General features: G+C 43.9%; 1 protein-coding gene and 1 long non-coding RNA gene across 2 annotated transcripts in view; one reads left to right on the top strand and one right to left on the bottom strand.

Moving 5' to 3' along the window:
• Positions 1–23,801, bottom strand: part of Vapb (VAMP associated protein B and C) — a 47,027-nt gene that overhangs the window by 21,570 nt on the left and 1,656 nt on the right. The window lies entirely within an intron of this gene.
• On the top strand, positions 569–23,470 carry LOC125353919. The gene is made up of 3 exons (XR_007211376.1): positions 569–579; positions 8,921–8,925; positions 22,845–23,470. It is a non-coding gene; the product is annotated as an uncharacterized LOC125353919 (long non-coding RNA).

The following is a 23,801-nucleotide window of genomic DNA, read 5'->3' as shown; positions in this document are numbered from 1 at the left end:
AGCACATCCAGCTTCAACTATCCAGGCTACAGAAGACTGAAACAAAGCTCTGTGCCTTGAGGATATTTTTTATTACTATTATTTATTCATTTCCTACTTTATTAGATTTTTAATTAAAAAAGTAAAGCATGCGTCTTAAAACAAACCAAACAATGAAATATGTATAAAGAGGGCCTTAATAAGCTTTCCTTTGTCCCTGGAGGTAACCAGCACTCGCTGTTTGGGAGATTGTTCTCCTGGCCCACATTACCCACAATGCACACACACGCATACACCTGTGCTGAGGGACGGGGCGAAGAGGGAATGATACAACAATTCACACATGTGCACACAGTATGCGGGGGAAGGGGCGCAAGAGGGGTTTGAGACAAACAAGATTGTGCTTCTCACTGGCCTATCTACAGTGGACACCTGATCACTGGGTGCACTGCAAAGTCAGGTGGGAGAAGATGAATTAGGAGACTTCTTGGTTTTGTTTTCAAGTTGTCCAACAGATGAGCCACACTGGTTTTCTCCAGCCTTTCCCTTTCAGGGAAGGAGGCGGGGTAGGGAGTCCTGCATGCTGCCACAAAGAAATGTGTTCCTAGCCCCTGCTGCAGAAGACCCTGGCAAGTTTTCAGGGAGACACCCAGGATCAGGACCAGTCCTTACCCACCTCTGTATCCCCGGAGCTGTGCCTCTCCAGCAAAATTAAAATCTCAGCCTCATTTCCTCTAGAGGGGCTCAAAGTATGAAAAATCAATCTAATAAGGGCATAACTTAAATATGAATTAAGAAATCAATAACAGTGGACAGGAAGAAAGGAAAAGGGACTCAATTCCAAAATCAAATAAACTACTGTCGGTTCTGCTACAAAGAAAACACAAATTTGTCCAAATTGATTGACATGCATATTAGGAGGGCAATTTGAGCATAAAATGATTTTCACATTTGCTTATGCCTAATTTCATCTGCAAGAAAACCTGGGTGAAAACCGCACCCAGCTGAGCCTAGCTGCGCCAACACAATAAACATACCACACTCAACCACCTCAGTTCACTCCTCTTCCTCTCGGTCAGGGCAGCTCATGGTTTGCAGGCGAACTCAGCCCTTTTCTGGGTAGAGTGCCTACCTGCTGCGGCACCGGCTGGCTTTACTAGGTCCCCCGTCTGTGTGCGTGCATTGCCGGCAGGGCATTTGGGGTAGTGCACACTGCTTTCCTCTTAGGCCTGCAGCGCTGCCGTGCTATTCTGCGTGGCGCAGGAATGCACCACAGGAGTACGTTCTCCCGGTACGGGAGAAGTGACTGACTGCCACGGGGTCGGCGGTGGTTTGGGGACTACCAACACTGAAAACACTTCTCTGATGGCAGCGCCTCTAAGAATTAAATGTCCCAGGAGAATTTCTCCACGTGCTGATCTTTCCGAGAAGCCTTTGTTTTTGGAATGGTCTGGAAATGGAGTTCTACCCAGAAGTGAGAAAAGGTCAAGTCCTCGGTCTTTTCTCTAGCTACCGTCTCCATCACAAACCACCCTCTCTCCACCCTGTCAGTGCTCCACCACAGCAGAGCAGGCAGACGCACTGCAGCGAGGGAGAGCTGAGTGCAGATGACATTCCATCCTTGGCCTCCAGAGAGAAACGGGACACTTGGTGCTGAGACAGTGTCCCGGGGGATTACGGAAGCAGCCCTCTGGAACTCTCCCCAGCCCACCCTCCAATAATGTGGGCCGACTCAGATGACAGGCAAAGTCTAATCCCAACCAAGTCTCTCTCCGCCTGCTGCAGGTGGGGATCACTTCAGTAAGCAGAGGCTAAAAAAAGACAGCTAAAAACAGCGCTGGCTTTCTAGGGCCAAAGAAAGCAGACACTAACCTACATGGGCACCCACAGATCCATAAACCAGCCAGCCAACTAGGGCTCCAGGGGGCACACCTCCAACTCTAGTAGCCCCGGTGTTAGGAAGGAGGCAGGTGGACAAGGGACTCTGAGGGGTGACCTGGAAAAGGAAATCAACCATCAGGCCTCAAAGCTTCCTAGATATAAGCTTAAGGTTAACAGTTTCAACAAAACTCTGCGTCAAGAACATGGACACATGTTCAGATCAGAAGGCTGAGAGTATATAATGGTCCGTCACACCCCAAAGCGTACAGACATCTCACTGTGGTGAAACCAAGCTGAGTAACCGGCTTGTAGTGTCTCTTCCTCTTCCTCCCTTCTTAAGTGGAAGGAGAAAGGAGAACCTACAAAATAAGCCAAATTTAACTGCCAACACCTAGCTTTTTGTGGAAATTTCCCCAGGTTCACGTAGTATATAGCAACCTATATGAATTACATGAATCACATTTTTAAAAAGTAGTCTAAACTATTAAAAGACAAGCAGTATTTGTAGCAATGAGAATAAACTAAGGACACTATACTTCTCTTTAACCCTCCATCCTGGGTCTTCACATACTGGGATTTCTTGGACTTTGATAGCTTTTATTTGTGAAAATTGGATACAGCTATGCTGTAATTACATACAATGAAACCATCATGGGCAAAACAGTCAAGTCCCACAGGGAAAAATGAAGACATTTCATAAAAACAGGCCAATCCTCCTCCTCTCCCCACTCTGAGCAATTTTCTCTAAGAATTTTATTGAAAATAAATTCTATTCAATTTGAGTAATTATAGGAGATAAACCATGTTAGCGTTCTCCTTTTCCCCTGTATTAATGAATTAGAATACACAAAACCTCAATAAAAATGATGGAAAGGCTTATGAACATCATTCAGAATTTTACTAGTCACTTCCATTTCATAAAACTGCCATTTCCATTAAAGCATTATGTAAAAAAATGGGATTGTACTATACAAACATGCATATTTATCACCAATGAATTTAAACATTGCTTATAAAGTACAGTCAATTTTACAAATGAAATCTTCAAAAGTTGGATTTTTTTCTTCTAAGAGATAATAAAATGATTTCTGTCTCTAGATACATGACAGATACTTTTAATCATTTTTCTTTCAAATCTTCTATTTTCAGGTAGATATCTGAGTAATGTTCTTCATGCTCGCTTTATGTTCATGTCCACCAGTGAAAATTTATGTAAGTTTGGTAAAGATGCTCAAGCATTAACTAAATGCACACCAACTCCTTGACAAGCTCTAGAAGGTTCTAGGTATAGCAAAACACAATATGATTTCCTCTATCCTCCCCAGTCCCAAATATTTGTCTTTTTGAGTTATGTTTCTTAAGAAAGTAAGAAGACTTGGGCTTGACCTATTCTAGAAAGCAAATTACATGGAACCAACAGAAACATGTATATCATTAAAACTCAATGAAGGTTTGATATTTTTGGCTGTTAAGTTACAAAAACGGAACATTAAATTTATGAAGTGTTAGCCTCAACGTCAAGGAATAAAGCTGACCCTCAAAGGGTCAAATTCCATGTGCTGAATATTCTTCAAAACTGGCCGGCTAAATTTATCAATCAGAACATGTAAGTTCACTTGGTGACCCTCTTACAACGAAATGATGGTAATAAAGATGCGGGAAAAACATAATTTTGTGGAAAAGAATTATGTTAAATATTTTAAACACTCTCCTAATCTACGCATGGCTCTAACATTTTTCTGTAATATTCAGAGACTCATGATTAACATAAAACTTCTCTTTCCAGGACACGTAAGTAGTATGTTTACAAAAGAATAACTTAAGAGCTCATCTCCCACCAATTGTAAAAGGTAACAGTGAAAACCCCCAATGAACTCAAAATTCTCCCTTGCCTCATGAACCCTGTAACATCTTGACAGCCGATTTACTATCAAATGGCAGCTATAATGTTTTGAAGGGTAAATATGTAATTGTATTTTAACTAAGCAAACTCAATCCTACCAGAATATGAAAATTAAAATACAATGCACTTTTAATACCAAACTATAAAATTCCTAGAACACAGAATAAAATCTAAATGACCTTGGATTTGGGGGTGACCTTTAGAAACAATGGCCGAGGCACAATACATGGAAGAAGTAAATGATGAGCTGGACTCCCTTAAAAACAAAAACATCTGCTCTGCAAAAAGATACTTTCGAGAGAATGGAAGGACAAGCCAGCCACAGACTGGGAGAAAATTATCTGACAAAGAGAGCCAAAAAAGGACCATCATCCACCAAAATATACAAAGTACTCTTAAAAGTCAAAAGAAGAAAATTAACAACTTGATTTCAAATGAGCAAAACTCTGCACAGACACGCATCAAAGTTATGCACAGGGCAAATAGGCACATGAAAAGACACTTCCCATCACATCACTGGAGAGCCTGCAAGATCAAAGAACTTGAAACAGCACTCTGCTATCCAACCCCACAACACTGAGCAAGTGCTGAAGAGCTGGGCAGCAAAGCACCAGCACTGCTGGTGGGAATAAGGAACTAAACACATTCTCCACACACAACCCATCTATCACTGTCCTTGGTACTCCCCCAAGAAAGGCAAAAACATATGGTCACCCCCAAACCTGCACAGATGTTTAAAGCAGCTTTATTCCTACGTGGCAGACCCTTAGAAGCAAACCAAATGCCTTTCAGTAGGTGGATAAATTAAACTGTGGTATATCCAGACCATGGAATACTACTTAGTGCGAAAAAGAAACACGCTAGCAAGACATGCTCCTAAGGGACAGTCACTGATTTTAACATATTAGAAACTAACATTTTAGAAAAAGAAAAACTATGGAACCAGAGGTGGGGGGGGGAGCGTGAGGCTAATTAAGGGAGAGTGACAGGACTGCGGAAGGAGGTGACAGGACACAGAGAGGGGAGATGGGGGGGACACACATTATTACAGGAGACATTATTTTCAGGGGGAAGAAAATACTGGTACTCCAGTGGTAGATCCAAGACAGTCTACCTTTGTCCAACCCACAGAAGCCATGATACCTGATGTACCTGAATGCAAGCAAGGGACTATGGGAGACGATGTGCTGATGTGGGTTCCCTACCAAAATCAGTGAGGCACTCTGGTAGGGACAGGCAGTGACATGAGCTATCCATGCGTGGGCAGCGGTGACGGGACTTCTACCTTCTGTGCAGTTTCGCTGTGAACTTAGAACTACTCTAGAAAATACTTTATAGTTTTTAAAAAGGGGGGAAACCATGTTTTACATTAATTCACTTCTAATAGCCCCCTCATATTTCTAAACTACTGATATTTTGAAAGTTTATAAGAATACATATGTGTTTGTGCAAATGCGGACAGATGGGAAAGAATAAGGATGCTCTGATTTGCAAAGAGAATGCTTCTGTGTCCTTTTTGGAGTTCATGAAATTCTACAGTTGCAAATGCATACATACTCTTCCCTTGTAATTTATCTCCTAATGTAGCTACAGTACTTTCAAAATTCATACTATGTGTGGTACCAAATACGTTATATACCAATTTGATATATAATCCATCAGGTCTCAGCCTTCCAGATACAAGCTTAAAGTTATTAGCCTCACAACAGCTTTTGCCTCCTGCATAAAAAGGGCTGCATTATTTTATAGTCTTGCAAACACACAATCTCTCTCCTTTTCACAACCCCTCCAAAAAAAAAAAAAAAAAACCAAGTTACCATATTTTACTTCAACTCTAAAAAGATTACCTTCTGGGAAGGTAATAATCTGACTCTGGAAGCCTATGACTTTTGATGGATTTTGTATGGGCAATAAAATTGTGCTTGAGGTTTCAATACAATAGACTATGTACATGGGGAAAGTATATTAAAATCGGGGGACATGAGCCCTTGAAAGTAAAACCCAGTGTTCCTCTGACAGGCATCTCCAAATCCTACTCCTTGGTAATCTGTTTTCATTGCAAGAACCCTCTCCCTTCTGCCCTCCTACCCATCTGCACCGCAGCACACCAGTCTCAGGAGCTTTCTTTTCTTCCCAGAACGGAAAGAAATTCCGCAGACACAAGCATTTTGGTTTCTCTTGCCCACAACTGATCACTGACACCTAGAAGAGTTCTAGGCATAGCACAGAAGTTTTATAAACTCACTGAATGAATACTCAGCCAGCCAAGATTCTGTCCACTCCACCCAGAGCTGTGTTCTCCCCAAGGCACTGCCTGGTAGGCATCCCCAGACTCTCTCTGTGACTGCTTACTGTCCTCTCTCCTGGATACATTGGGTATACTGCACTAATGGGGGGAGGGGAGGAGGAAGGAATCTCTTCCTACCCTATTCTTCATCACATTCCAGCCTACAGCAGAGCAGAAGGGCCCCTCCCTATGTGTGAGCTGTAGAATACCAGACACTGCTGACTGGTCCAGGAATGCCAGGGATGCCAGATCAAACCCTGCCTCTGAAGTGTTTTGTTTTACCTTCATGCTGACACCTACGAGTGGGAGCTGCGTAAATTCGCTGCTGTCAATAACGCTTACATCATAATGAGTCGATTATTGTCCCAAACTGTTAATTTGAGAGAGTCTGTAAGCAAGCAAGAGAAGGAGAGAACTCTTAAGCAGGAATTCAAGAACAAGGACACTGGGAAAGTTAGTTGTTTTCTTACTGTCTATTTCCTTGATTGGAGGTTAGCACACACATTAAATCAATCCACTGTGAACAACAGTAAAGCTTTGCAACCAATGTATTTTAATGGTGCATGCTGTGTTGCAGAACGTTACCTGAAAACCCAATGGTAAGCTTATTTTGAAGTAACCCCATATGTAGATAAAAAATGTTCTGAAAACATCTTAGAATGCAAATTGTTCTAAATTAATAAAACGTACTCTCTTATGTCCTCATGAGACATCAAATGAGAAACACCACATCCCTATTACAGCAAGAGATACTAATGCCATCAGTCGGTCTGGGCTACACAGTGGGAGGGAAAAGTGAAAAAGACAATCCATTCAATAGGGAAATATTTGTTCAAACTGGATATGTCTATTAGAAGAGATATAAAAATAACTCTGAGATGGGCAGACATTTCAGCAAAGATGCACACACGGCCAATACAAACATGAATATGTTCAACATTATTATTCACTAAGCAAATGCAAAACAAAACCTCAATGAGAGCCCCTTCACTTCCCCTGGGATCACTCAACACCAAGCGCCAACAAGTGCTAGAGAGGCATGGAGAGCGTCAAGTGCTCACACACTGCCAGTGGGAATCTAAAATACACAGCCGCCTCAGAAAACAATCCAGCAGCTTCTTGAAAAGTTACAGTTGCCACTTGAGCCAGCATCTCCACTCCTGTGGATGGGCCCAGGAGAAGTGAGAACATCTACGCACCAAGGAATTAGTACACAACGCTCACAGCAGCAGAGGACACAACCCAAATGGTCACTACCTGATGGGTGAACAAGCAAAACATGGCATGATCATCCAAGGGAATACCATTTGGCCCCAAGGAGGAATGAAGTGCTGTCATATACTACAGGGATGAACCCTGAAAGACTGATGATGGCTACCATTATATGATTCCTCTTAGGGGGAGCATCCAGATAGGTACAGCTATAGAGATAGAGTGTGAAGTGCCTGCCAGGACTGGGCAGGGGGTAGAAAGCAGACTCACAAGTAATGTACTCATTTTGTTTGGAACTGGTGGTGAGGGCTAAAAATACTGAGTTTTTGTATCCTAAAAGTTTCAGTATCTCGGGCTGGGAATATGGCCTAGTGGCAAGAGTGCTTGCCTCCTACACATGAAGCTCTCGGTTCGATTCCCCAGCACCACATATATGGAAAACGGCCAGAAGGGGCGCTGTGGCTCAGGTGGCAGAGTGCTAGCCTTGAGTGGGAAGAGGCCAGGGACAGTGCTCAGGCCCTGAGTCCAAGGCCCAGGACTGGCCAGAAAAAAAAAAAAAAAAGTTTCAGTATCTCTAAAAGGGGTGAATTTCGTGGCAAGCAAATTATAACTCACTAAAGTAAGTCAGCAGTCACAAAGCAGATAGGAACCAACATCAAGAGCTCTCACTGACAACATGGAAGGAACCCCAAAGTCAGTGTGGCAGAGGCGGCCGGTGCCAACCCTGCCCACAGGCTGCTGACTCTTCACTTGACGTCCTAGCCCTTCAGAACAGAAATGTTCACCCTGCCACCAAGTCCACAAAAGGCAGTCACATGGCTCTTCTGCAGTGGAAAAATTCAGCAGATCAAAGACCCAGGAGAGAAGTCGGGCATGGATCAAGTAGTACAGCACATTCCTAGCAAGTGCAAAGCCCTGCGTTCAAACCTCAGGTTACACCCACTCCACCCAAAAAAAAATTCAGCCAAGAAAAGCCCAAGCTCAAAGTCAGGAAAACACCGTGCCAGAGACAGGACAAGAACAGACTGGGGAGCAAAAGATTTGTAGCTTATTTAACAGATGAGCAACTGGTATTCAAAATATATAAAGAACACTTAAAAAAAAAAAAAAAAGAAGATGGCCAGGCAGTGGTGGCTTACCCCTGCAATCCTGGCTACTCAGGAGACTGAGAGCTGAGGATCACAGTTCGAAGCCAGCCCAGGCAGGAAAACACATGAGACTCTTATTTCTACCAAAAAACTGGGAGTGGTGCTGTGGCTCAAAGGGGTACAGTGCTAGCCTTGAGCAAAAGGAGCTCAATGACAGTGCCTAGGCCCCGGGTTCAAGCCCCAGGACTGGCAAAATAAATAAGTAAATAAAAGCAACCATCTTTTGAAGGGGTGACTACGATCAAGATGCATTGTATACATAAGTGGACATGTACAACTTAACTGGTGCTGATATAAATTAATAAATGACACTACAAGGGAAGTCTTAAAAAATAAATGTGCTAACATCTTCAAGAAACATCACACAGCAATATTAAAATGAACAGGATTTTTATCTCCAAAACCAGTGAGCTATAGAAGCTCAATGATACTTACAATCTGAGATGATAAAGGAAAAACAAACAAACAAAAACCAGAAAAACTTCACACTAAATTCCTCTGGGGAGTAAGGAGGTGTGAATGGGAAGATAAGAAGTGTTACTTATTCACTAAAGAAATACTTAAAAAAATAATGGGGCTGGGAATATGGCCTAGTGGCAAGAGTGCTTGCCTCCTATACCTAGGTTTGATTCCCCAGCACCACGTATATAGAAAAGGTCAGAGGTGGCGCTGTGGCTCAAGTGGCAGAGTGCTAGCCTTGAGCAAAAAAAGGCCAGGGACAGTGCTCAGGCTCTGAGTCCAAGACCCAGGACTGGCCAAAAAATAAAAAATAAAAAAATAAGGCTAATATATGATTATTAGTTACCCCATACTTGGGTATTCCTTACATAATTCTGTATTATATCTTCCTGTAATTTTCCCTACAAAGCTACATGTAGTGTGAGATCCATATGATACTCTTCTGAACAAATTTTCTTCTCACCTAAAATGCCGTCTATACAAAAACCCTGGCACTCTGACTTGCATACTGCTGAAAACTAGTAAGCCTACAATGGGAGCCATTTCAAAAGCCCACTTATCACGTAAAACACATTTAGCATAGTAGTGGTCTTGAGATGGACCCATACCTGCCAACTATTTTGTGACTAGAAGCTTTCACTCATCTAAAGAAAAATATTGTCTTTAAGGCATTAGATTTTTAGGTAGAAAAATGGCTAAGCATATGTAAGAACAGAAGCTTCATACAGTCTAACCATATCCAGTACTAAGAGACTGTAGCCTACAACTGAAGACAATACACAAATGAATTTTCACTTATCAGTTCCAAAAGTATTTCAAATGAAACTGAATTTTTTCTAAGCATAATCTTTAAGCTAGCCAACATCTAGTAGGTTTTTTGTTCCCATTTAAAAGTCCAAGATCTGTGACTGTGATTAAAAAAATGAACAAAAAGATATTCTCCTAAATACAGGAGGCCCAAACATGACGCCAGTGTGTGTGTGTGTGTGTGTGTGTGTGTGTGTTTGTGCGCGCACACACGCGCGCCCATGTTAGTACTGGGGCTTGAGCTCAGGGCCACTGGCTCTTTCAGGCTTTTTGGATCATGGCTGGTGCTTTACCACTCCAGCCACACGTCTAGTCCAGCTTCTGCACTGATTAATTGGAGGTAAGAGTCTCTTGGACTTTTTTGCTCAGCTGACTTTGAACTGAGATCCTCAGATCTCAACCCCCTACATAGTTAAGAATTACAAACTTGAGCCACTAGTGCCCAGCTAAACATGGTCCAATTTTACACCGAGTAGGAGGCTATCTGCCCAGTGTGGATGCAGAGGGATAAAAATAGTCAACGGTAGCCGTTGCTTTCTCTAACCTGCTACCGGTGAAGGGCTCAAGTGCACACCGCTGGCTCCCCAGCCAGTGCAGATGGCAGGCAGCAGGAGGACGCCCTCCACACAAGGAAACCAGCACAGCCTGACTCACATCCGCCTCAGACTCCAGAGAGCACACTTAGCATTCCGCAGCTCTCTGCTCCAACTGGACTTTTCAATTTGTGAACTGTGAGAAATCGCAGAATGTGGTTTATCAGCTAGAGCATAATCTGGCCTGGCTTCCTTTTCAATAGAGAACCTAAGTGGCCAGACCAGTGAAAAGAGATTATCAACCAGGTCAGCAGCTTCTTAAACAAATTCAACAAGAGGCCAGGGGAAAAGGCTATGATACTTGGATAAAAAATATTTTCTATTTTCCCCTCTCTCGGCCTTTGGAAATTGTGCTCATTCTTCAAAGTTTTGCTCAATGCCTTCTGTGTGGAAAGGCTTGCCTAATCTCTCCAGTTGGGTGAAATTACTCCTTCCTGTACTGTGTTCCAACAGTATGCTGCTGATGACTCCAAATTCCCATCTACCACATGGCCTCTCTCCTAGGCCCCATACTCCAATGGCCATCTCACACTTCCTCCTTATCACATCCACTCAGCACAGATGAGGGCCTCCCTCCTCCCAACCACCTGTCCTCTCAGTTCAAGATGTCACCATTCATTCGAGTGCTTGGGCCAAATACGGTTACCTTAGCATCCTCCCCTCAATCCATCAGCCAGTTCCCTTGGCCTTTAAAACACACTGGGAATCAGAACTCTCTCCTTTCTTCCCATTGCTGCTACCCTGGTGCAACCACAGCTCTGGATCTTCCTAGAAGCCATGTGGCTTCCCATAGACACCAAGCCCAACACATCTCCCACCACTACTCCCGTGCCAGACCCCTGCGACGAATCCTGCATGTTCCCCTCTCCCAGCACAACCCAAGTCCAAACTTCTCCCCTAGAGTTCCCTCCTCCTTTCCAGGGTACAAAAGAGGACCTGCTGCTCCCTACACACACTGAGCTCATGCATGTCTTGCCCTTGTCTTTCCTCAATCTGGAATGTTCTTCTCCCAAATAGCTGCCTGGTTTGCACACTTTTTATACACATGTCAGTCTTAGTTCAATGAGTACCTCAGAAAGGTGGCTTTCCAGGTCATCCCATTTAAAATAGACCCTAGGGAGGAGGATCTAGTGGTAGAGCCCTAGGCTCCATCCTCAGCACCACAACAGTAAATGCAGGGGTAGGGGGTGGGAGGAGACAACCAGGAAAGGAGGGACAAAAGAAGGGGTGGGGGAGAGAATGCTACTCCCAAGTCTATTTATCCCACATATTTATAACATGTTCTATCTTTATTTTGCATCTTAGTAAACCACTTTGGAGAACAGTATGGAGGTTTCTCAAAAAGCTCAATACAGACCTACCCTATGACCCGGCCATACCACTCCTAGGCATCTATCCTAAACAGCAAGCCCCAAGATATCAAAAAGACATTTGTACTTCCATGTTTATCGCAGCACAATTCACAATAGCCAAAATATGGAAACAACCCAGATGCCCCTCCACAGACGAATGGATCCAAAAAATATGGTACTTATACACAATGGAATACTACATAGCGATTAGGAATGGTGAAATATTGTTATCCGCAGGGAAATGGTCAGAACTCGAACAAATAATGTTGAGCGAGACAAGCCTAGAACACAGAAAACAAAGGGGCATGATCTCCCTGATATATGACTGTTAAGATGGGGTGACAGAGAGACAGTAGAGACCAAGTCTGTGAAACCAAAAACTGCTTGTCAAATAGTATTCCCCACAGGATTGGGACAGCGACCCAACAGTATGTAACTAAAACCAAACAATTACTCAACATATAAAGGTCAAAAATTGACCTCTCAGGGGAATACAATAGCTCAAAATCTATGTATGTATGTTCATATAAGACCACTGTCGACATATTGTCTAATATCGACATTACATTGAAAGCCCTAGGCGAACTCTCTCGGGCGTGGCCACGTGGCTACTGTATATGTCCTTGATACATTGTATATTGTATATATGTCTAACTGTCCTAGAGAAGGGATAGAAAAACAGGGCGTAAGATATCACAAGAAATGTACACACTGCCCTACTATGTAACTGTACCCTTTTTGCACAACACCTTGTCAAAAAAATTGGTGTTCAATAAATAAATTAATTAATTAAAAAAAGAAGGGGGGGAGAGAATGCTACTCCCAAGTCTATTTATCCCGCATATTTATAACATGTTCTATCTTTATTTAGCATCTTTCCCACTAGAAGATAAGATCCATAAACACAAAGGTTTCCACCTCTACCCCTCTAGTATCTGTAACTACAGGCATCATGAGCAAGATGATCTGAGTTCTGTACTAGGTTCTTAAGCTAAATATGACAGGTTCTGCTGCTTGCACCCAGAGCATGGGGAAGAGGGAACCATTCCTGGGCCCATCCAGAACAAATGAGACCATGACGCTGTGATGATCTATGTTTCAAAGTCAGATGCAGCCACAGCTAACCTGCCAGGGAAGAGCACGGAGAGGCCGAGCACCTCACCCGCGGTCACAGGACTTTGAGGTGGCAGATGTGGAACTCACACTCCTGGCTGGGAGGCTCTGCAGACCTCTCACTGCAGTGAACACTGCTGGAAAGCGCGGCAGAGGGCCATGTCAGCCCAGGGGGAATGCGCAGAAGCCTGACAAGCTGCACAGAGGAGAAGGGTACAAGCGCGGGAACAAAGCAGAGGCTGAAAGACATGGTTTGCCTCATGTGGAAGGGCTGCGATTGCGACTTAAGAACGGTGGATCTGAACCTGTAAGTTCTAGCACCAATGAATGTTTTCAAAAAGAGAAATAACCAGATCAAACTTCAATTTAAAAAAAAATTCTGGCTGGGCACCAGTGGCTCAATTTGTAATCCTAGCTACTCAGGAGGCTAAGACTTAAGGATGACAGTTTAAAGCCATCCATGGTAGGAAAGTCAGTGAGATTCTATCTCCAATTAGCCAGCACAAAAGCTTCACTGAAGGTACGGCTCGAGTGATGGAGTACCTGCCAGCATGATGGAAAGGCTGAGAAAGAATGTGAGGCCCTGAGTTTAAGCCCCAGCACTGGCACATGTGCACCCGCACACACCCACACGCATAAAAAAGTCTGGAAACTATATACATGACAGTTCAAGGGACTCTTTCAGTAATCTCAAACAAGGAGAACAGGGCTCAGCTACAGTGGGGGAGTAAGAACAGCAAAGGGTGCAAAAGATGTACTGCTAGAGGGAGCAGTCTGGGAAAGGGAAGTGGAAGGAACGTTTAGGATTTGGGACATGCCCAACTAGGCATGGAGGTGGCACCAATGGGTGAAATGAGAAGGCAAACAAACAGCAGAGTAGGGGCCAGATGTTTCCCTGGCAATGAGGTGGTCAGGGATGTCTAGCAGGCACTCAACTAGGGAACCCCAGATCTTCCTGGAGATGACCACTGGGAAGTGCGCAGTGTCCAGGGATGTTGAAGGTATTAGGAATGAACGATATTCCCAGGTCAGAATCCTGGGAGATATCCAGTAAGAGATGAGAGAGAGGTGAACAAGTCACCGACAAGAGTTTCAGAGAGAACCCTGTGAACCAAAGGCCTTGGGCGGAAGGCAAGGATGGCAAATAGAAAGCAATGAAAACACAAAGTGGTAATAGGCACTTACTGCTCCCCCAAAGTGGCCACAGGAGAAGACTGGGCATCTGCTTACGTGGGGAAAGGCAACCCGAATGTGTCTGTGGACAGAGGAAAAATCAAGTAAAGGGAAAATCACAGCATCAAGGATGGAGGCAGGAGCTGGGGATATGGCCTAGTAGCAAGAGTGCTTGCCTCGTATACATGAGGCCCTGGGTTCAATTCCCCAGCACTACATATACAGAAAATGGCCAGAAGTGGTGCTGTGGCTCAAGTGGCAGAAGAAGCCAGGGACAGTGCTCAGGCCTTGAGTCCAAGCCCCAGGACTGGCCAAAAAAAAAAAAAAAAAGGATGGAGGCAACTACAGCAGCAAGCTATAGGTGATAAGAAAGGAGGCCAGGTTGAGCTCTGGGACAGGAGAGGGCAAGTGAAAACGACCGTGGGGAAGAGGGAGTAGTCCCCAGCATTCACAGAAACGCTTCCTGAGCAATCACATGTGTCACCTGGCTACCCTGCAGGCCCAGCCCTGCTGAAGCAAGCCTCTATGGTCTTCTCGTGTTTTCTTAGACAACACCCCTGTGGCCAGTGTACCTACCTGCCACGTGCCATGTTCTGTGCAGGTGCGGGCACCTGGGGAAGCGATGCAGTCCAAAACTTGACAAAGCACTTGCTGACTAATGGGGAAGAAGTCAAATAATTGACTGCAACACATAGTGATAAGTGTGGAGCCCAGGAAACAACAGTGTAAGTGCAGAGTGTCAGGAAATGGCCCTGGAGTGGTGAAGTAGAAGCTAACTTTTAGCGAGAGAAATGCATATGCAAAAATCACGTGGTAGAGAGCTAAATGACAGAGCACAAGCATGAAGGGAGGTGTTGCTAGACACAATGTGGGCAACAGATACACACAACTTACTCCTTAGTACTCTTTGTTCTACTGGCCATAGGGAGACATTTTGTGATTTTTAAGCAAGCAACAGATGTGATCAAATGCACATTTTTGAAAGCTCCATCAGTGTGGAGACAAAGAAAAGACTCAGACAGGAAGTCCATTAGGAGGTTATTAGTCATCCAGGGAGAAAGAGGGAACAGGGTAGGTCTGAGTCACCAGCTCTGGGGACTGGTCAACTGTGTAAATACCATTCATTCAGTGAGTTAGCAGGAAGATATAGAGAAAATGGGAGGGAGTGGTGTGGTGTTAGTTTGGATCATGCTAAATTTACAGTACCCAAAGTTCTATATATGGGCTAGGGTGAGGTGGGGGGGGCGGTGAAGATGATCACGATGATGCTAGGGTGAGGCATGGGAGGAAGAGGAAGAGGAGGAGGAGGAGGAGCACCATTGCTGCAAAGAAACTGGCACAAGAGCACTCAAGAGGCAGACAGGACAGAAACAGAGAGGACGTGGGCAAATGGGCCCACAGCAACAGAACGGGGTGCCCAGGGAGGTAACGTGGCAAGTACTGGGGAGCACGCATTCACCGTGACCAAATACCACGCAGGGAAAGGGCAGCAAAGTCCTTGGGCCGGACATGGAGGGGGAGATGGTAGACAGGGACTCCCTCCCCCCTTGGGCTGTGGAATAAGGAAAGCGAAGGCAATCACAACTCAGGAAGCAGTTTCTCCTTTCCTAAAGTTGGAAGAGGGGCTGGGAATATGGCCTAGTGGTAGAGTGCTTGCCTCATATACATGAAGCCCTGGGTTCGATTCCTCAGCACCACATAGAAAAAAACAGAAGTGGCGCTATGGCTCAAGTGGTAGAGGGCTAGCCTTGAGCAAAAAGAAGCCAGGGACAGTGCTCAGGCCCTGAGTTCAAGCACCAGGACTGGCAAAAAACAAAACAAAACAATGGAAGCGACTACACACAGATGTCTGCTGCACGTATCTAAGTGCCAAGCCCCCTGTGCTCAGTGCTAGGTGGGCAAAGAAAGGAAAGAAGCAATCTTCCTTTGAAGAAGAAAGGCAACACTAATTTTAAAAGTAAAACTAAAGTATCCACAGGGGGCAGATCAGTTTCACTGGATGTCTCCAGAAGATGTGGATCTTCTACACCCAACACCTATGCTCTAGGAAAGCCAGACAGGAGCTAGATGGCAGGGCAAAATGGATCCTGCCCCAATGCATCTAACTCAGGTAGGGGGAGAGGGGCAGGAGTCAGCAGGATCCATCTAAATGGTGACATATCAATTCAACCACAGAAGAATTCAAGAAAGCCTCCACAAAGACAAGCCTCTGGTTTTACATATTCCTCTATCTCACATGTGCGTTCATGGTCATTTCAAATGCTAACAGATGACCCAGTCCAGGGTGCACTCAACTCTAGGGTTCTAGGAGAAGGAAAGAATACATTCTACCTAAGGCAAAACCCTACCAGAATTCCAAGCAACAAGTAACCAAAGCACAGAGAACCAAACAAAAAAATATACCAGAAATATACAGAAAATATACCAAAATATACGCAGAAGTGACATGGAAACGCGTCAGTGAGAATGTCTCCGAGAATGCCCAGGAAAGGTTTCTAATAGAAGTAGTGAACTCCTGGAAGAGAACAAGAGGGCCACCTGAGGTGCAGAAGATGTGGGAGCCTGCTAGTTAAAAGCACTGGAAATCTGAAGGAGCCTCAGGGACTTTCCATCCTTCTCCTTCAACTAACATAGACTGCAATCCACATTCTTGAGTATGGAGCTGGAAGGAGCAGTCCTACAGCCGTTGAGTGTGAGCCCCTCATGCTAACAAGGACACCACGGTGGAGGCTGGCTAAGCCACAGTAACAGCCAGCTAACACGGCTCCTATAGGGCAAGGGCACAGAGATTCTGAAATACCTGGGCATACTTGGCCAAGTCCTGGTCCTGGATGTGACAGCTTTCCCAGGAGAGCTGTCCCCTCTCTCTCCCCATCCTCTCCCCTTTCTACCCTGCTAGAACTGTGAATGGAGCAACCAAAATGTGGAAACAAAAAGCTGGCCACTGATGGCTTACACTCATAGTCCTTGCTCCTAGGTGGATAAGATCTGAGGATCACGGTTTGAAGCCAGCCTGGGCAAAAAAGTCCATGAGACTCTAATTAACCATCCAAAAGCTGGAAACAGCTGTGGCTCAAGTGGTAGAGCAAAAAAGTTAAATAATAGCACTCAGGTCTGAAGTCCAAGCCCTAGCAGGGACGCAAAATTTATTAAAACAAGATGCTGCAATAGTGGCCAATCAACCCAGAAATGCATTGTTTATGCAAGAGGGATTAGAAAATAAGTGACCTGAAGTAGGGGTGGCCAGGGAGAAATACATAGTTGGTCATTAGTACAATCACTGTATTTTCAACATTAATAATAAACGACGCATAATGAGAAGTGACCAAGTTAGGACACCAAATATGAGATTTTCTTTTCAAGTCACTTGCAATCACTCTAATGTCCACAGCAACTGTCCTTTAAGTAAGAGGTGCCAAAGAGACAATTACAATTTAACACCTTTGCTTTCTTTTCTATCCCATCTCTCTTTCAATGCCTTCTCTGTTCCCACTGTCCTGTTTCTTCCAGCCTTCCTGTCATCTCCTTAACAATGTAATAATTAAGAAAGCCAAGGGCAGTTGCACACCCAACCTATCTTTTACAAGAGAAAACTAGGCCAGCACAAGGACAGAAAACACAGCTTTGCAACCAGACAGATCTCTGTTCCAATCCCAGCTCCATTCCTGACTTCAGTTCATGACCTGGCTGACAGCCTGGGGGTCACAACAATACCCCAGTACCGAGGTGGCTGCAAGGATTCACTAAGTGAGTGCCTTCAAAAACACCCAACAACCTCACCTCTCTCACCTGTCATCTTCCCCGAGGGATCCAAAGCCCGGAGCAGAACTGGCAGAGCCTTTTCCAAGCTCCCATGAGAACTCATTCCTTACCTTCTCTCCTTGTCTCCCAATGCGTAGAGGCTAGAAACTCAAAAAGACTTTCTCACCAGTTCACAACCCAAACCAAATCCTGAGTCACAGGAAGCTTTTGGGACATGGCAAAGGACCCATATCTGGTTACAGTCTGGTAATATTTCCCGTAGAAGTTGTCTATAAAGAAAATCTCAAAGTGGTGGGGTGGGGTGTGGACAGAATCTCAGAAGCTCCACTCTTACAAAGATGATCATGACATAGATGGTTTCTAGTTCATACACTTAGATGTCATTTGGAACACAGTGTCATTCCAAGGTATGCTCATACAGAATAAAACAGCACTTCTGTTGTCACCTTAGGGTGACATACCACACTGAGAGAAGTCTCCAGTCATTAGTAACTCACCTATTTGTTTTTCTGCCCAAAGAAAAGCAATACTGAAGCACAAAGGACTAACAGTGCAGTTCTCTACTTCTTTACTGGCAGAGTTTAGAGAGGTACCTGGTAAGGCCACTTATAGACACCAAGAGCCTTCGGATAAACCGCTCGGTAAACCCGTAACCTACAAGTTCTCTATCAGACAAGCTTTGTCCTGCCTGCCAAAGAGCAGTCAAGCAGAATCGCATGAGTCAAAAAGTCAAGGCTTTCTAAATACAAAGAATCATGAATATCATCACCAAGATCTGACACAAAATGAACTAATACTTGCAAGGTCAATTTAAGCATTCTCTGTAGAAGTCATCAGGTCCCTCCAAAAATTTCAAAGGATAATCCTCAATGAACTGATATCTTAAAGAAATTATCTTGATTAGTACCTGCTTTCTTTACAGCTATAGGATGTGTGTGTGTGTGTGTGTGTGTGTGTGTGTGTGTGTACACACACAATCTGGGTTAAATTTCTGCATTGCCATTACTACTGCGATCTCCTTAGGGGCAAGTTCCCTGGTCATGGAGGACATCCCCTCAGGAGACTGTCTCACAGATGATAACAATTATACAGGAGGGTATGGACTAGAAAACACCCACCCACCAGTCTCTGGATCCTGTTATGATCTCGTGGAAACAAAGCACGTGCACTCCAGATACGTTCATCTTTCCCTTCCTTTATCTTTACTCTTGCATTAAAAAAAAAAAAAAGTGTGTGAGTGTGCTGTTGCGGGCACTGGGGGCTCACACCTATCATCCCAGCTACTCAGGAGGCTGAGATTTAAGGATTGAGGTTCAAAGCCAGCCTGGGCAGGAAAGTCTGTGAGACTATTATCTCCAATAACTACTCAAAAAAATCGGAAGTGGCGCTGTGGCTCAAGTGGTAGAGCACTAACCTTGAGCAAAAAGATTAGGGACAGTGCCTAGGCCCAGAGTTTTGAGCCCCAGGACTGGCCAAAAAAAAAGCATGTTGTCACAATTTTTCAACCCAGTGAAGATGAGGGAAGTCTACTACTTCATCCCTCTACAACCATGTCCTCTGCTATTAGCTTCCCCTTTATGCCCTTAAAGACAACCCAAGGACCTTAGGACCCTAAAATCGCAGTGCACACCACAAACAATTCAGCTCTAGGGAGGTGGTCCAGGTACATCCACCATCTCCAAGTACAATATAAAGAGTGCAGTTTCGATATACCCTCTTGTAAACAGTCACTCCCCAACCCCTCCCCAAATAGACAAAGGCGACAGGAGTCTGTTCAAATAATGAGTGTGTGAATTCAAACACCTTGAACACATCAGCAGAACGTATTCCCACCAGAAGGGTTTTGGGGCCTGTGTGAAATACACGCACAGGCATAAACAAAAAGCCTGGTGAAGAGATCATCTGGTAAAAGTGGAGAGAAATACTACCCTGCTAATCCAGAAAAAGATGGCAGAGCTCTGTCTAGCTAACATGAGGACTTGAGTTCCAACCCAAGTATTGCCTATTCCCCCCAAAAGACAGGAATACCCTTCCAAACACTGACGAAAAACCCGAGGAAAGTACTTCTACCTTTAGTTTTGTGCAATTAACATAAAATACTGGGCACAGGAAGTACATAGCTCAGCGGTAGATAGCATGTCAGCACGCTCAAGGCCTGGGAGCCAATCTCCAGCACCCACAACAAAACACATTAAACACACACGCACGCAAATATGCCTTTCAATGATTCAACATTTACCTTTAACATTTTATACACACGCTAACAAATTACACACATACACATGTTTTGCCATGGGGCTGTGCCATTTTATCAAGTCTTTTCCGGCTGCCACCCCATGCAAGATAGTAAACTCTGTCTTTTGGCATCAACAGTTTTTGTTAAACAGAGTATTTAGCATTTCAAACAGTGGATATTCTAGAGATACTATTTTACCATGTTTTTATTTTTTAAAGTAATCTTAAAATGAATGTCCACTTCAGTAACTTTGTTTCTCTAAAGAGCTCTTTAAACAAGTCTTGTTTTTGGAGAGCCAGCTGCGTGGGTCTGCCAGGTAAAAACTTCAAAGAATAAGCAAACCCACTGAGCCAAGGCCAAAGCAATTCAGAATATGATACATTGATGACAGCCTGAAAGGGGCCTAAAATGACAGAAAACAAGGAAGCCAGCTTAAAAACCATAATGCAACTTCGTTTCTCCCACAATCCTCTGTGCAAAATCACCACAGAAGGCTTTTATTTTATTAAAGAGGCTCTATGGCAACCCTGTCCTGACTAATGGAGCCCAGCACTCCTGTGCTCTTCTTCCTTGTCATCTTGCTGAAAGCTGAATGCATCTCTGGCGGTCCTGGTCGTTCTCGGGATGGCAAATTGTTCTACAGATGGAGATGGGTGAGGCAATCCTCATAGATCATATATATGGAGATAATTCTTTATGTAAAAATCCAAGTTTCAGGATCTAAAACTCCAGGCTGGGGGAAGTGTGTGAGTGATAGTCAATATAACTCACTCCTGTGACTCCTCCCTTCCTTTTCCAATACTCAGTGGTAATATTGCAGGGTCAAAGTGCCCAGGAGTTTGCCTTCAGCACTTGAAAGAAAGATGTTATATAATTCTAATAAATAAAAGATAACATTAATGTTTAAGAGCCCAATTCTTTAATAAGCATCAATTCAGACTAATTATTTTAATAAATCTACATTCAGATGAAAAGCCATTAGGTAATTATGATGCTAACGTGGCACAGGTTACAACCACTTACATCACAGGAACAGCACTGTTCCCCAAGCTGCTCCAAATGTGAGCTTGGGGCCGGGGCTACATGTTCCCCTGGGGCACTAACTGTGAAGAAAAGGAAGCAGAGATGCAGATAAAAGGAAGTTAACTTCCAGTTCACATTTTCCTTCCAGGGAAAAGTTTTTAATGTTTCCTCAGGGCTGAGGGCATGGCTCAAATTGTAGAAACAGAAAAAAAGACTTCAAAAGTAGAGTACTCTCTATGATAATTTAAGTTTGACTCTAGCTTAGTAAATTTAATACCACTTATTTTTGACAAGCAAGCTGGTTAATAATTAAATAAATGAGGATAATCTATTCAGAATAGATTGAAACCACTACCATAAAAAATCTTAAGCACACTTCTGACATTTTGTTGTGCTGTAAAACACAGTCTGCTCTATGCAATCACGAAATGTTAAGGAAATCAGTGCTATATTAAAGCTAAAGAATTAATGTTGTACTTAGCATCTGAAAGATAATTACTGCATTGAACAGACTAAATCCACAGGGTATTAGATTTTTCTTTATAACCTCTTAAACAATCCTAAATTATGCATCAACTTGAGAGGCTGAACTCATGATTCTGATAGGACTGTCTTCCTCACACAAAGACAGTGTCCCTAAACCAGCACTTACGGTGAGCACCTACTTCCCACAGTGGTAATAAACACCAGCCCACTGGTGCTGTTCCACCAACCAATTCAAGACCAATACATCCGGAAGGCTGCTGGCTTAGGCTCAGAACAAGGCAAGGTAGGTTTGAGCCTCAACCTAGCAAGAATGGTGTCCTAAGATGCAAAAAAGTCTTGGACAACAGCACAAAACATACAAGACATGCTACTTACCACAAATGGAATTTGATGGAAGAAGACATACAAGATTCTCTGAGAGTGACTTGTTCACAAAGCTCTCTCAGAGCTGGACCCAAGTAGACCTCAGGAGAAGGAGACAGCAGGAAAGGATTAGATCTGGGAAGAACTGGCACCAGCAAAAAGGTGACAATGAATGTCTCTTTTGTCTCTCAGGTTACCAAAACCCTTCACTCTCAGAAAGGTCCCTAGTCTAAAGTAGTAACTACTTACACTGATGTTTAAAGATGCAGTCAAAATGCACTAAGTCGAGACACACCCTATGTCATGGCAACCTGTGTCACATACCTTTCAGAAAACCACCAGTCTTTCTTTTTCCTTTGGAAACTTAACACAACACTTGCCATAAAACTGAACAAGGTTGTACACACTTGTGCTCTTTTTCTTCTGCATAATATTTAAACCCTAGCACACTATATAAGATTCCAAAGATCACAAAGAATCTGATGTTACATAATCTGATACCATCCTGTTAGGGTACACCTAATGGGGGGTTCTTTTTTAATTTCTGGATGATAGATATTTTAATTATTACCTTCTTAAAATCATATCAGTTGAGATCCTGAGTAAGCAGAAAAAGACCAATGAGATGTGCCAATTTTCACCCCCAAATTAACGATCTCTTAATACTCTGGTTAAAAAACAGAGTATTATGCCTCTATTCTAATTTTATCATCTTTGCCTTCAAACTTAAAGTAAGCACCTCATAAAGGGGTTCACACATGCCTACAGACAGATGCCTCTTCTAAAGTGAGATGCAATACCCTTCAACAATTTGATACCCCAACTTCTTCTGGACCACTTCCCTAACAAACATATCCAGTGATATTTTGGCCGTCATTCCTTTGGCCCATCTGGGGCCAGGAAGATTAGTATGCCAACCCTCTCAGGTAGACGAGCTACAGTAACAAAACAAGCTACCTACAGACAACCATCACCAGCCACTCTGACTGTGTTGTCCACAAAGCAGTGGGGCAAGGCCCCCCGACACCGGCTTCGGAAACAGCAGCAATCCTTCTACAAGAGGCAAGGAAACATGGTGTCAACTCAAACCCAAGGCTTTGGGGAGTGAAGCGGCAGCCCAAAGTCACACACTTTCAAGTGAAAACTTGAGACAAAAACCTGAGTTTTCTCAGGTTCGCGACTCATTTTCCATAGTAACACCTTAGAGGAGTGTTTGTACTGGGGTGGGGATGGGAGGTTGGGAGAGCCAGTGCCAGGGACATCTATTAAAGGAGAAGCAACACGATTTTAACTGGACACTGGTGCATCTGGCACAAAGTCAACTCAGGTGAGAGCCACAGGTCTTTCAGGAGCTGACCTCCACAGTGTTCCTGGAACACTCAGATTGCCTGGCCAGTTTTCCTGTCTGCCTCTTCCCTAGACATGAAGCACCAGGGAAGAAGGCAATGTAATCTAGGTGACTTAGCTTCTGGTATCGGACACACAAAGCAGGCAATCAATGTGCAGTTCCCATGAGGACCAAGCCCATCTTCTTGTATGAGAACTTCCCTCAACTCATGTGAACACCATGGCTGACCAGATTCACAGTAGCCTTTTGGATTCCTCTTCCCCTCAAACTACAGAGTACCAGACAAACTCAAGTACAGATATCCTTCAACTTACACTGAGGTTACATCCTCACAAACAGGTTGATTTTTTTTTTTTTTTTGCCAGTCCTGGGGCTTGAACTCAGGGCCTGAGACCTGTCTCTTCACTTTTTCACTCAAGACTAGCACTTTATCACTTCAGGCACAGCTCCACTTCTGGCTTGTGTGTGTGTGTGTGTGTGTGTGTGTGTGTGTGTGGTTAACTAGATGTAGAGAGTCTCACAGATTTTCCTGCTCAGGCTGGCTTCAAAGCACCATTCTCAAATCTCAGCTTCCTGCCACCTAGGATTACAGTAGTGAGCCTCTAGTGCCCCAATTGAAAGCTGCAAACATTCTAACCAAAAGATTCATTAAACACTTACCCTTCTTAGCTAACCA

Source organism: Perognathus longimembris, chromosome 6 (assembly GCF_023159225.1).
Source record: "Perognathus longimembris pacificus isolate PPM17 chromosome 6, ASM2315922v1, whole genome shotgun sequence".
In the NCBI taxonomy this organism is placed as follows: Eukaryota; Metazoa; Chordata; class Mammalia; order Rodentia; family Heteromyidae; genus Perognathus; species Perognathus longimembris.
This window is presented reverse-complemented; position numbering and strand designations above follow the sequence as displayed.